Genomic DNA, 12611 nt, shown 5'->3' on the forward strand with positions numbered 1-12611 from the left:
ACCTCCCCGCATCTTTGGACCGGACCGGGTCGATTCTGTCCCTGAGCCAAGAGTGCACCTTGAGCCATCGACCAACCCGCCTTTCCTTGCCATCAATCCCCGTGTGAGTCAGTTTTGTCCTGTTTATCTGTCGTCTGTCGGGGCTATTATAAGACCGTAATTAAGTGCCTACCTTACTATGCTGTCTCTCTCATCCCTGTAATCTGACCTTCCGCAATATTATAACCTCCTCCGGAGGTCTTGAGAACTGAACCCTTGGTGTCGTGTCATTTTAACCCAGCCGTTGTGTCCTTTTCCTCAATTGATTTAGCGTAGCGCGACTCGGCAACGTTCGAGTATAATCGGGTAAACGTGCAGACGCGGTCATACCAAACCGCTCGGTAAACCAACATCCACAACCGCGTCTGTAACAATATTATTGTCAGGCCTGGCCAGCCGGTTCCTGAAAGACTTTGGCCAAGCTTCCCCTAGCCAAAGCTACAAGTGGAAATTATAGTAGCTATTACAAAAGGAGTTACGAAGAGAAGAAAAAAATCAAGTGGGATTTCTCCTTTTTGGTATGGGTCTGGCATTATCTGTGACAGTTTAAAGAATGTAATAGCCAAAGGTGCTTTGGTATATCCCAATCAAGCTTAACATCACTAACGGAATGAATTATTATTATTATCGTAATTTGTAATGTTTTTACAATTGCAATTGTTTGTGAGATACATCGCTAGATACTACAATGTATATGTACGAGCCAACTTGGTAGAGCAAACAGAACTCAAGATTCAAAGGCAAGAATAAAGAATAAGATTGTATTTTTACAGGAAAACTAGTATCACAAGACCCCCTTCTGCATAAGCTCAATGGAAGACGATGTGATTCTTCGACTGCGAATACCGGGTTTTCGAAATTACAAATGTGTCCCTCAATGTAGATAGGGGCATTACATCAGCAACACAACTGCACCTCAATAACGATGCAACCAGCAGGCCATATTTCCAATTGAATCCCAATACAATATGGACTGGCTAGCAAAATCAACACATCACTGTTTTGTTCCTTGGTGCCCAATATTTTAACAACCTTGTTGTGATTGCTGGCAAACCATCAATACCTGATTTTAATCTAAAACACTTATTTATCTACCCAACTGGCCCCTGAGCATTTTATTTGTCCAAGAGATATCTAATTTCGATATTAATGTGTGAGTTCAGGGGGATTTCATTGCATCAAATGTTATCTCACACCATTTTCCAAGAAGTAGGGCATTTGATTTTAAACTGTTATTGACAAATTAGTACAAGTCCATCCTTGAAAATGCTGTGGACGTCGGCCGAGGCCCTCATTTTTTTTTTCTTTGCCAGTACTTTTTCACCTTCGCTCACTTTTTAATGCAACTGCTTGATCGATTGATACAAAACTTTCAACACAGGAGTGATTACCCATGGATAATGTTTTAACAAAGTTATATGATGATTGGATAGAAAATGCAGCCAGCAGTCCAAAAAGTCTGTTTTCTGCAAGGCATTGGTTGCGGGGTGTTTCACATATCAGGAATATATGGTGTTGACCTCGCCAACATGATATATGGTGTCGACAACCTCGGCTGAACAAGCATACAGTACATCATAAAAGCATGCACAAAATAATACATATGGAATGAAATTTTCATGCAAATTGGTTCCTGATGGCTTACAAATTTCCATATTGTCCAAAAAAACAATGAGGCTTGTGCACGGCAGGAAGTTATGTTCAGCTCATTGTTGTTGCAAACATGCTATGTGACAAGGTGTGGCCATACTGCTGGGATGTTGTGCAGTGAGTGTCAGCCTGCAGCACAATGTATAGTACACATAGTGTGTTTTGTGTGACAAGTACGTGCACAGGTAGCATAACTCCAATAATAAATTTACACCCAACAGGAATCTAATTTGCAAGTTGAATTGATTGAACGATGAGGTGTCCGGGACTACTTCCCATTTTGGATGGTGATAGCAAAACAGGTCATCCGTTGCAATGATAAAACAACAGAGTAGAGTGAGCCAAGAGACGAGCCAAGCACATGCTTTTCATCAAACATTGGCGATTTGTCAGTATGCAGATGTGAGGAGGGGAAATTGGAAGTAAGAAGGTGTGAGAGAGAAAGAGAGAGAAAGAGAGAAGAAGAGAGAGCAAGAGAGAGAGAGAGAGAGAGAGAGAAAGAAGAGAGAAAGAGAGAGAAAGAAGAGAGAAAGAGAGAGAAAGAGAGAGAAAGAGAGAGAAAGAGAGAGAAAGAAGAGAAGAGAAGAGAAGAGGATAGAGAGAGAAAGTATTTTTGACTTTTGAGGTCCTTTTATAACAAAATTATACAAGCGTTACGCCTCGGTCCCCCGTCGTTAAAGTGATGTGAGTTGATAAAGAGGAAGACGCAAGGCGGCCATCTTGGATTTTGACGTGGCGACCCAATTTTCAATAGCATTCTTCCTTTTGCCTGGATGCACCCACACACCAGATTAGAAGTTGGTACTTCGCTTATTTTTCAAGATATTCTGCTCACAAGGTTCAGACATACATGGCGGCGGGCATCTTGGATTTTGACGTGGTGACCCAATTTTCAACAGCGTTCTTCCTTATGCCGAGATACACCCACACACCAGATTAGAAGTTGGTACTTCGCTTATTTTCCAGGATATTCCGCTCACAAGGTTCAGACATACATGGCGGCGGCCATCTTGGATTTTGACGTGGCGACCCAATTTTCAATAGCGTTCTCCCTTATGCCTAGATACACCCACACACCAGATTAGAAGTTAGTACTTCGCTTATTTTTCAAGATATTCCGCTCACAAGGTTCAGACATACATGGCGGCAGGCATCTTGGATTTTGACGTGGCGACCAAATTTTCAATAGCGTTCTTCCTTATGCCGAGAAACACCCACACACCAGATTAGAAGTTGGTACTTCGCTTATTTTTCAAGATATTCCGCTCACAAGGTTCAGACATACATGGCGTCAGACATACATGGCGGCGGCCGTCTTTGGATTTTGACGTGGGTTGCACCCGCACACTAAATTAGAATTCGGTCCTCCGCTTACGCACGCACGTTTGCACGCACGTTCACACGCACGCACGCACGGACGCACGCACGGATGGACGCACGCACGGACGGAGGGGAAAACCATAGTCCCCCTTTTGCTCCGCGTTGTGACGGGGGACAAAAAGTGTGTGTATGTACAATTTACAACTCAAAATTCCAAACAAAACAAAGAGATTATGAAAGCAAGGAAACAACGAGAGTAGAAAAATTCATCAGTTCATTTTTACAAAAACATAAAATAAAGCAATATTACGGAGATATAGAAAGACTTGATTATTTAAGACAGGTAATACCGACTAATTTTGGAAAATTTCACAGACATTTTCCAAACAATAATTTTCCACCAACACATCAAATCCAGCCATGGTCATGAAAAAATTAAATTCAAGTTTTAACCTTGCATAAAGAAGTGCACTGAAAAATGTCATGACGTTGCATTGGTGGAGCGGTTTACCGTTACGCTTTTCCTTTCTGGACAAGGATGCAGCAAGTTTTGCTGTAGCTACAAAAAACACAACAGTTTAAACTTTTTGCCCAAAAATTTAAACCCAAAAATAAAGGATCGAAAATTAAATCTGAAATTCATTTTGTTTGACACTAAGTTTAACCAGATGAATAATGGAAAAAGTCTCACACCCAATAAAAAAATGAAATACATCCTCATTTACAGAGCAAAAAGGGCATGCAGATATTGTGTGGAGTTTTCCAAACTCCTGTGGATGCAGATATTGGGGCAAAATTCCTCACATATGTGTTGCATGGGATGATCCAGTGGGCAATGCGCCACTGGAGATCCCCTGTTCTTTTGGTGATTAGCTTACAATACATCGCTTCCCATACAGGTTCAGTGGAGGGCCCGGCAGGGAGTTGTCTCTTCCAGCATGCTACTTTGATTAATGGAGAAACACCGAGAGTTAGGGACACGCAACACCTATACAGGCTCTTGCTGCTTGCAGCTTGCAATTCATTTGTCCCTGTGCTAACAAGTGGAAGTTCTCTGGCAGAACAGTCAAAAATCAGTTTCGGGAAATATGACCCATCGGGATGCCCATCATAGCAGGAGCTGATGACCTTTTTGTACAACTTTTCTCATTATTAAGCCAATTGTCCTTTTGGACCGAATTCCTGTTGTATTTGAAATTTCTTCCACAGTCTTCCACCCTACATCGGAGTTTGGCCGTAGGTGCCATACTTTGTTTGTGCCTGCATCATGAAGCGTTGGCACAAATCACGGCTCCTGAATACATCAGGAAAGAGAGGGTTGAAAAACGGAGGTTCAACTTCGAACATCCGTGGGGAGTATGTGTCTACTTTGAGACTCACGGAAACTTTCCAGGCATTGATAAGGCTCTGGTAGAATATAGGGAGTGTTGATGTATCCACATACTTGAGGTGGGTCAGGAATACTTCAAGACCATAGCCGAATCTGCCCACCTGTTGCAAAATATGACAGGCTAATGTGTGGTTTGGCAGGTGCTCGACATATAGAAGGCACTGAATGGAGCACAAGCGAAAGGCCATGAGGCGGGAATTTCACGTGAACAAGGCCTTGTCCTCCTTCAGATGAAGTGTGGCATATTACGTTTGGCCACAGCCAATGATGGCCTCCCCCAAAAAAGTCCACAAGTTTGGCCTGGATCATTCTCAGCAGAACTTCCGGCGGTTGAAGGCAAATAAATTGATGCCATAAATTTGCAGCAACCAAGTTATTGGCAACTAAGGCACAGCCCTTAAATGAAAGGAGCGGTAGGGTTCTTTTCCACAGGTTCAGTCTCCTCTCTATTTCTCCAATCAAGCCTTCCAAATTATTTTTCATAAATTGTGTGGAACTGAGGGACACACCAAGGTCGTCGATAAGCCGAGCTGGCTTAGTTTCGGATTCAATGTGGAAAAAGGATTTGCTAGGGCTATCTGATACTTTAATATTTTTTATTCTTAATCTAACTAATAATCCTGCAGCTTTCTCCTGCAATAGTTCTCTAAGTTGGGTCTTTCTTTCAAGAAGTAACTTATAGTTTGCCTCATTCTCTTGTTTCGCCAGTTTGTTCTCCAGTTTTAGAATTTCAGTTTCTAACCGAGCCAGTGTGACTCGACTTTCATGAGTGACGTATGAATTAAGCTGTTGACAAAACAGCCTTATATGGGTTTTCATATTGTCCCACCACAGGTTAATGGAAGCAAAACGGGGCTTTTTTTCAACTACTGCTATCCATATATTGTGAAAGGCTTCCTTAAAAAAGGCATCATCCAAAAGCCTTGTGTTAAATTTCCAATAGGCACTAGTATGCTTAAACTGAGGAAGGGATAGGCCCATAGTGACCATGTGGTGGTCAGAGAAGATAGACGGGACAATATTTGAGAAGGTTATCATATTCCTAAAACGTGGGGTGATGTACCATCTGTCAAGCCTCACTAAGGACACTTGACCATTGAAGCATCGACACCATGTGTACTGTTGGTCATTTGGGTGTATCAAGCACCATACATCAAGAAAACCCACGATGGAAAGGAAATGGGAGAGGTCACCATGGGCTTCGGGATGTGGTTCTGGTGAGTTCCTGTCCATTCCCAACTGGTGAGTTGGGCTTAAACATGCAATTGAAATCACCCCCCATGCATATGCACTGATTGAGGTCAAACAATTTTAATTGGTTTACCACGACAGTAAAGAAAGTTTTACGGTCAGTACTTTCACTTGGTGCATATACATTAAAAATAATAAATTTTAGGTTATTAATCACCAGGGAAGCAAACTGGCCCTTTATCACCTCCTGAAAGAGGCAAGAGTCAGGTACAAGTCCTGGTTTTGAGTCAGGTACAAGTCCTGGTTTTGAGTCAGGTACAAGTCCTGGTTTTGAGTCAGGTACAAGTCCTGGTTTTAACAAGAACGCAACTCCAGCAGATACAGATGACATGTTACTGAAGAAGCATTTACCTTTAAAAATGCTGCTCCAGTCATGTTCAGCCTTCTCAATGATATGAGTTTCCTGCAGTAAGATCACATCAACTTGTTTCCGTTTGAATAAACTATTCACTTGGATCTGGCGGATGTTACTCACCCCGCCACCATTTATATTAAGTGTTGCAAGAGTGAGTGTCTTCATATTTGTTTGTGAATTTTGTCTGACGCTGAGAATACTCAGACTTTGCCTTTGTTATTATTTTCTTTAGTCAATGAAACTGTGATTTTGTTAGGTTTAGTTCCTCAGATTTTTTTAGGACCAGTTTTGCAGCCTGAATAAAGGAAGCCAAGTCGGGGAAATGATCAAAAATGACAACATTCCGTTGTCTATATGTTTCATTGAGAAACGAGAGAACAAGATGAGGAGGGACTTGGGGCTGATCTACCATTGATTGTGATACAACCGTCACATCCACCTCCTCTTCTGATTCCGAAAAGTCAGACATTGCCCCCAAAGGGTTCTGGGTCAATACCCTCAGCCATTCCTGTTTTATGAACAAATATGCCAGCGTCTGGGGGTCCCCAGAGTGTTGGGTTTGGGAAACATCGGCAGCCTGACGACGACTTTCCTCAAATGGAGTCAAATCATTGTTTCCACACTCCTGTTGATTTGTGTTTACACCCTCATTTGCTAAATGGGCATAATCATGTTGGCCCATAATTTGATCACCTTCATGTGGTCGGATCAATGACGTATCATTCACTGACTCACTGTAAGCCATATTTACCTCATCACCCTCGTCCGTGCGGGTAATGGAAGCACTTTGTTGTACCGTTTGAATCCCGTTACACTTCTCCAGGTGTTCCGTTTCATTTATTTGGTCCACGTTTTGCACCGAGATTTCAGGAGTATCCTGAAGAGTTTTTGCACCGAAGGTCTGCACATCAAGCACAACCTTTTTAACAGCACCTGGTGTTAACGACTCATCAGGTGCTCTTCGTTTACTAGTCATCAACTTCGACTCAGTATCCATAGCAACGCTTTGCCGAGGAGGAATAATATTGGCGATTGAGCTGCCGGTTTCACCCTCATTGGGAACAATAAGCCGTGCATTGACGTTTACCTCCTCCTCGTTGGGAATGTTAGTTGGAGTAACGTTAACCTCTGCCTCATTGGGAATGTTGATTTGAGTACCGGTTACCTCCTCCTCGTTGGGAATGTTAGTTGGAGTAACGTTAACCTCCTCCTCGTTGGGAATGTTGATTTGAGTACTGGTAACCTCCTCCTCGTTGGGAATGTTAGTTGGAGTAATGTTTACCTCCTCCTCGTTGGGAATGTTGATTTGAGTACCGTTAACCTCCTCCTCATTGGGAATGTTGATTTGAGTACCGGTAACCTCCTCCTCGTTGGGAATGTTGATTTGAGTACCGGTAACCTCCTCCTCGTTGGGAATGTTGATTTGAGTACCGGTAACCTCCTCCTCATTGGGAATGTTAATTCGTGGAGTCACGGTAACCTCCTCCTTACACAACGCATCAGTAAGACCTTTTTTTCCACACATGACACACGAGGCTTTGGGACAAAACCGTTTTAAATGTCCGAACGTCCCGCACTGAAAACACGTTAAGGTGGCGGACGATGTGTACAGCTGGTAGTTCGTGTCCTCAAAGTTTATTTTGAATGAGATATTGAGGCCTGTATCGTCCCCATGGTCTGGTAGGACCATGCACACCTACCTTCGGAAACTCATGACGTGTTTAACACGCTCATTCCGACAACCAAGAGGAATTGTGGATATCCGACACACCATTTTACCATAACGTGATAACACGGTCATAATCTTGTCATTGGAAATAAACGGAGGTACGTTCGATATAATGACTCTCGTCGCGGAGTCAGCATCGGCGACGCCATCACAAAATGACCACTCGCTGTTCTTATTCCGGCACTTACAACGTCATGGACGAGTTCATCGTCTGAAACGAAAACGACTACCTTCTGATTCATACGTGACGCAGCACGAATATTTCCATCACCAATAATATTCCCAACTGCGAGGATAATGTCCTCGATAGGAACTCCGTTGGGAGGCACACACACAAACGCATGCTTCCGGGTTAAACCCTCGAAACACTCACATCGAGAGCGGACATTCGCCATGTCGGCGATATTATCGCCCCCTTCTTATCCGACCCGGACAATAAGGTATCAAACCTAAATAAATCAAGCAAAAATGAAAAACCAAAAACGCATTGTAAGCATAGACAAGACTTACAAAGCGTCGTCAAAACGGGTAGGCCGCACCCAAAATAGGCCCGCTCTCAATCTCTCTCGAACACGAAGGTGTTGAAAACCGGAGAACAAAACGCCAGAGGCACATGGGATGTAACAGGAAAGGAGAGAAGGGATGGGGGGGGGGGGGGGCTGTAGGAACAAAAACAATACACTGTCGACTCACCACACTACAGAGCAGCTGCATACGGCGGCCATGACGAGAGAAAGAGAACCAGAGAAAGATAACCAGAAGAAAAGAAAAAAAACGAAGAAAAACGAAGAAGAAGGTAAAGATAAGAAGAGAACCAGAGAGAGACAGAGACTTACTTTTGTATCCTTTTATTATAAAAGTATATAACCATTCCACAAAGCAGTGTTAAACAAAGCAACCAGTTTAAAGAAACATTGTATAAGGATCATGAATACACCAAAAAAGAGCAAAGGATATTTAAAAGAAACCAGCAAGTATAAAAACATTTTACAAACCAAAGGTGAAGACATAAACAAAAAACACAAACAATTTTAAAGGAAATGCTCATGCAAGGGCTATGAATATATCAAGAGCAAATTAAGCGTTGAGAGAGACAGAGAGAGACAGAGACAGAGACAGAGAGACAGAGAGAGAGAGAGAGAGAGAGAGAGAGAGAGAGAGAGAGAGAGAGAGAGAGAGAGAGTATTTCAGCTTATTATAGTCATACAAAACTCAAAACACATTGACAAACAGGATTACAAACAAACCTCCACTCTCATAACACTCAAAATAACCTACATACTTATCCTATATATACAACTACCTGGGCAGGCTGGATAACCTAAAGGTATTCCCACTGGCTTGTGAGTTGTTTAGCCTGTGTTGGAATCTCAACCCAGATTTCAACTGTCAACCTGGTGTTCTCAGTCAGGCAGGGTGACAAATCACTGTGTGCACCTTCCCTCAGATGGATATTAACCTGAGTGACCAATCTACTTGTATTAGTTGACGGTTCCTTCATGAAGATTAAAGTAGACGAGTTATCACTGGCACCCTGGCCAAATTCTAAAATTGTGCCCCTGCTTGGAAGGGAACCCAGTATAATCCTTTCCCAGAAAGTGATTTAGTAGCACAGATGATGTATGTATATATATATATATATTTTTTTTTTTTCTTTTAAATATATATATCGCAATATTTCCATCGTTTATATATCCAACACGATGACCATGGTGTGGCCTCCAACTGGGACTAACCACTACACATTTTCGAACCCTTAATATACAATTCAAGGACAGAGGAAATGAGAGGAGCACTGGTGGATGGATATAATGCATAGAGGTGAGATTGAGTACGGAAAAATAAGACGGCAAAAGATGGGGTTAAATGAAATAAAGGTTGGAGAATATAGGAAGGAGACCGGGAAGATGTTATGGAGGGAGGGAGGGAAGAGGGCGCGGAAAATGGGTAAAGCATGTATGGCTGGCTGAGTAATGTGTCTGTATAAAAGGCCACGAGGTTAAGCAATGTCTATTTGCAGCACGCTTTTACAAGCACTGTGTAAGTATAATGAGTGTGACGTGAGAATTGCAAAGTATATTCCTCTTTTTCATTACCAGACTTGATTTATATAATACTGTTATCATGTGGAAATGTATACATGCTCATTATCAAATTAGAAAAGAAAGGGAAACTGAAAATATAATGATGACAGCAAAGCAATAGAATTGTGCATAAAGGCCTAGAAGTGAGAAATTAATGAAATACATGGATATGTAGCCTCACTAGCATAAAGGCCTCAAATAGCCTCACTCGGTCAAATGAGGATGACATTCTTTTTCTGACATCACCTATATATTGCCATGACTACTTGCCTGGGATGGACAAAGTTGGGAATGATTCCTGTGGACAATGAAACCTAAAATCGGCCAATTGGATGTTTAGCCTGTTGGTGAGTTTAATGGCATGCAACACCCACGGTGCCGGCTGTGAATGTTCCTTAAGAGTGCTGCCAACATAAGTTATTGAAAAAGAGCTTATTGCTTGCTGGTGCTAATGTCTAACATTAGACCTCCTACTCCGGACCCTCACACTCAGGGGCAAGTCCTGAATTGGTCCAATGCTTGATGTTCACACAAGTAAGCAATAACAGTTGACAGCCCCTGCCCTCCATGCAGTAGCTTATAGAACCCTTTTGAAATGGACATCTCGATTAAGCTTTGATGATCCTTTCAATAGATGGGAACACAAGCTACTTTAAGTCCAAAAAGACCAAACCTGATGGGCTTTGACCAGTTGAGGGACGTCATAATGCTCCATTTTGTTTTTGTGGATATGTAGAAATTTAATTCTGAGGGCAGTCCTCCAACAGGTCAGATTGGAAATATAACCTTCCTGGATAGCGACACACAATGGCCTACAATTTTCTGGTAGTACGTTGGGTTATTTAAGGTCTACTAGAGAATTATACCTGATGGGGTAGCCTGCTTGACCCCCCCCCCCCCCCCCCCCGTCAAAGGAAAACATCCTCATTGATGCAATACCTGCCTGTGAAATCATCAGCATAGCAATTAATAGTTGTGATGGGACTCAAACCCAAATTATGCAGTTCAAAGGTAAGAGCTCTACCTTTGAGCAATTATATCAACCCAAAAAGGTAAATAAATCAATGGTTGTATGATACGAATGCAAGTTGGCAGTTCTTCAATCACCTGGACGATTGTTCCAATGGGAATGATGAAGGGGGCTTGCACCGAAGCTATCCCAATCGAAGAACATTTTACACAGTGAATAATGCTGCAAAACTGCTCGGCTGCTCGGTGTCGACATGTCACTTATCTGTTGTGTCAGGACCTTCAACTACAGAACTCAGAACAAGCGAGAAGAGATGGAGGATTATGAAATCATGACCCGGATACAAACTACTCGACTGCAGCATGAGCAATAAATGAATCAAAAGAATGCGATGATTGTATGATGTGAGTGGTCTGGGGGTAGCACTAGGTTCATTTCAGATAATGACTCTGGGATGACAAAGTGCATGGCGGTGGCATGATGCTCGTAGACGCATCATATAACTGAATGCCATCCTTCAAATGGAGACGTACAACTGACTGTCCTGTCTGCATTTTGAGATACGTGTTAAATATCCCACAGTATTTCTCAAAACGAATAGCCTATTGTGTGCATGACAGCCTGGCGAAATTCCTAACCAAGGCAGATTTAAATGATGGGATATACAATTGAGTATCCAAAACGATGTGCATGTCAAGGTAAAGCTAATGAGAAGTATGGGGTTATTACATATGAGAAAAGTAACTTCCGATATTAAATTAATAGGCTCTGGATAAATAGACTACTCCCATGTCTGGTGTTGGCTTAGCGGTTAGGGTGCCGGCTTGGGATCCTAGGATCCTGGGTTCGAATCCTGATCGATCGCTGAATTAACGCCAGCGGGGTTGACTCAGCCTGTCATCCTTCCGAGGTCGGCAAATTGAGTACCAGCTTGCTGGGATGAATGATCCCGGTGTGTACCCCGGTTTAGAATAGGTACACCGTATCCCTGCGCATCGTAAGAGGTGACCAAGGGTTGGCGTCAGGAAGGGCATCCGGCTGTAAAAACATTGCCTCAAACAGGGAACCATGATTGTCATGGGGCCCGCAAGGCTAACCCTCGCTCCAGCGGGGAAAATGGCCTTAAAACGATCATTCATTCATCATTCATGTCGAAGGGTCAATCCTCGTTCTTTTGTGCAATGACCTCACGGTGCCGTCAGCATCTCCACTCACCTAAGGCGTGCAAGACCCATGCTGAAAAAGTGCAAGATTGTCCTGAAAAACTGACGGCTTCAGCACACTGTAGTAGACTTGCTTGGTGATAAACACCATGAATGTCAATCCCAAATTTAAAAAATACAGACTTGATTGATGGCTCGAGGAAGAACTGAAGAACAGTTTAAAATGTGTTTTCAAACAACTTTTCAGATCTTCCACATCATCTGCTGAATTGATACTTGTTTGCAGAGATGATCGTATAATTTGTCAAAAAGCCATGATAGCTGCTGCTTTTCCATCATCTCAACATAAAACATTCCTCCTCAACCCAAGACAGAGGTGGGTGGATTGTTTGGTGTGATGTTTATGCCTGGAATTGGAATTAAAGATCTTTTGATATAATGAGAAATATTGCTTTTCCCATTCTCAATCAAATGCGTCTCCCTTTGTTTAGCCTTCCCAGTAGAATTCAGGATAGCGTTCATCACTTTAAAAAAACACCTGTATGTCGATAGGTGTTCAAGTGCTAATGAGTTCTTTCCTAGAATGTGCACTCAATTTGGATATAAAAGTGGTCACACACACGCCTGTGCAAAAGCAGCTCATGCATCCGAACAATTATA

At 42.5% G+C, this 12611-nt stretch overlaps 1 protein-coding gene across 1 annotated transcript in view; it reads right to left on the reverse strand.

Moving 5' to 3' along the window:
• The window catches only part of SDK2 (sidekick cell adhesion molecule 2), a 990523-nt gene that overhangs the window by 388221 nt on the left and 589691 nt on the right, over positions 1 to 12611 (reverse strand). The window lies entirely within an intron of this gene.

This window comes from Myxine glutinosa, chromosome 10 (genome assembly GCF_964187855.1).
Source record: "Myxine glutinosa chromosome 10, kmMyxGlut1.1, whole genome shotgun sequence".
In the NCBI taxonomy this organism is placed as follows: Eukaryota; Metazoa; Chordata; class Myxini; order Myxiniformes; family Myxinidae; genus Myxine; species Myxine glutinosa.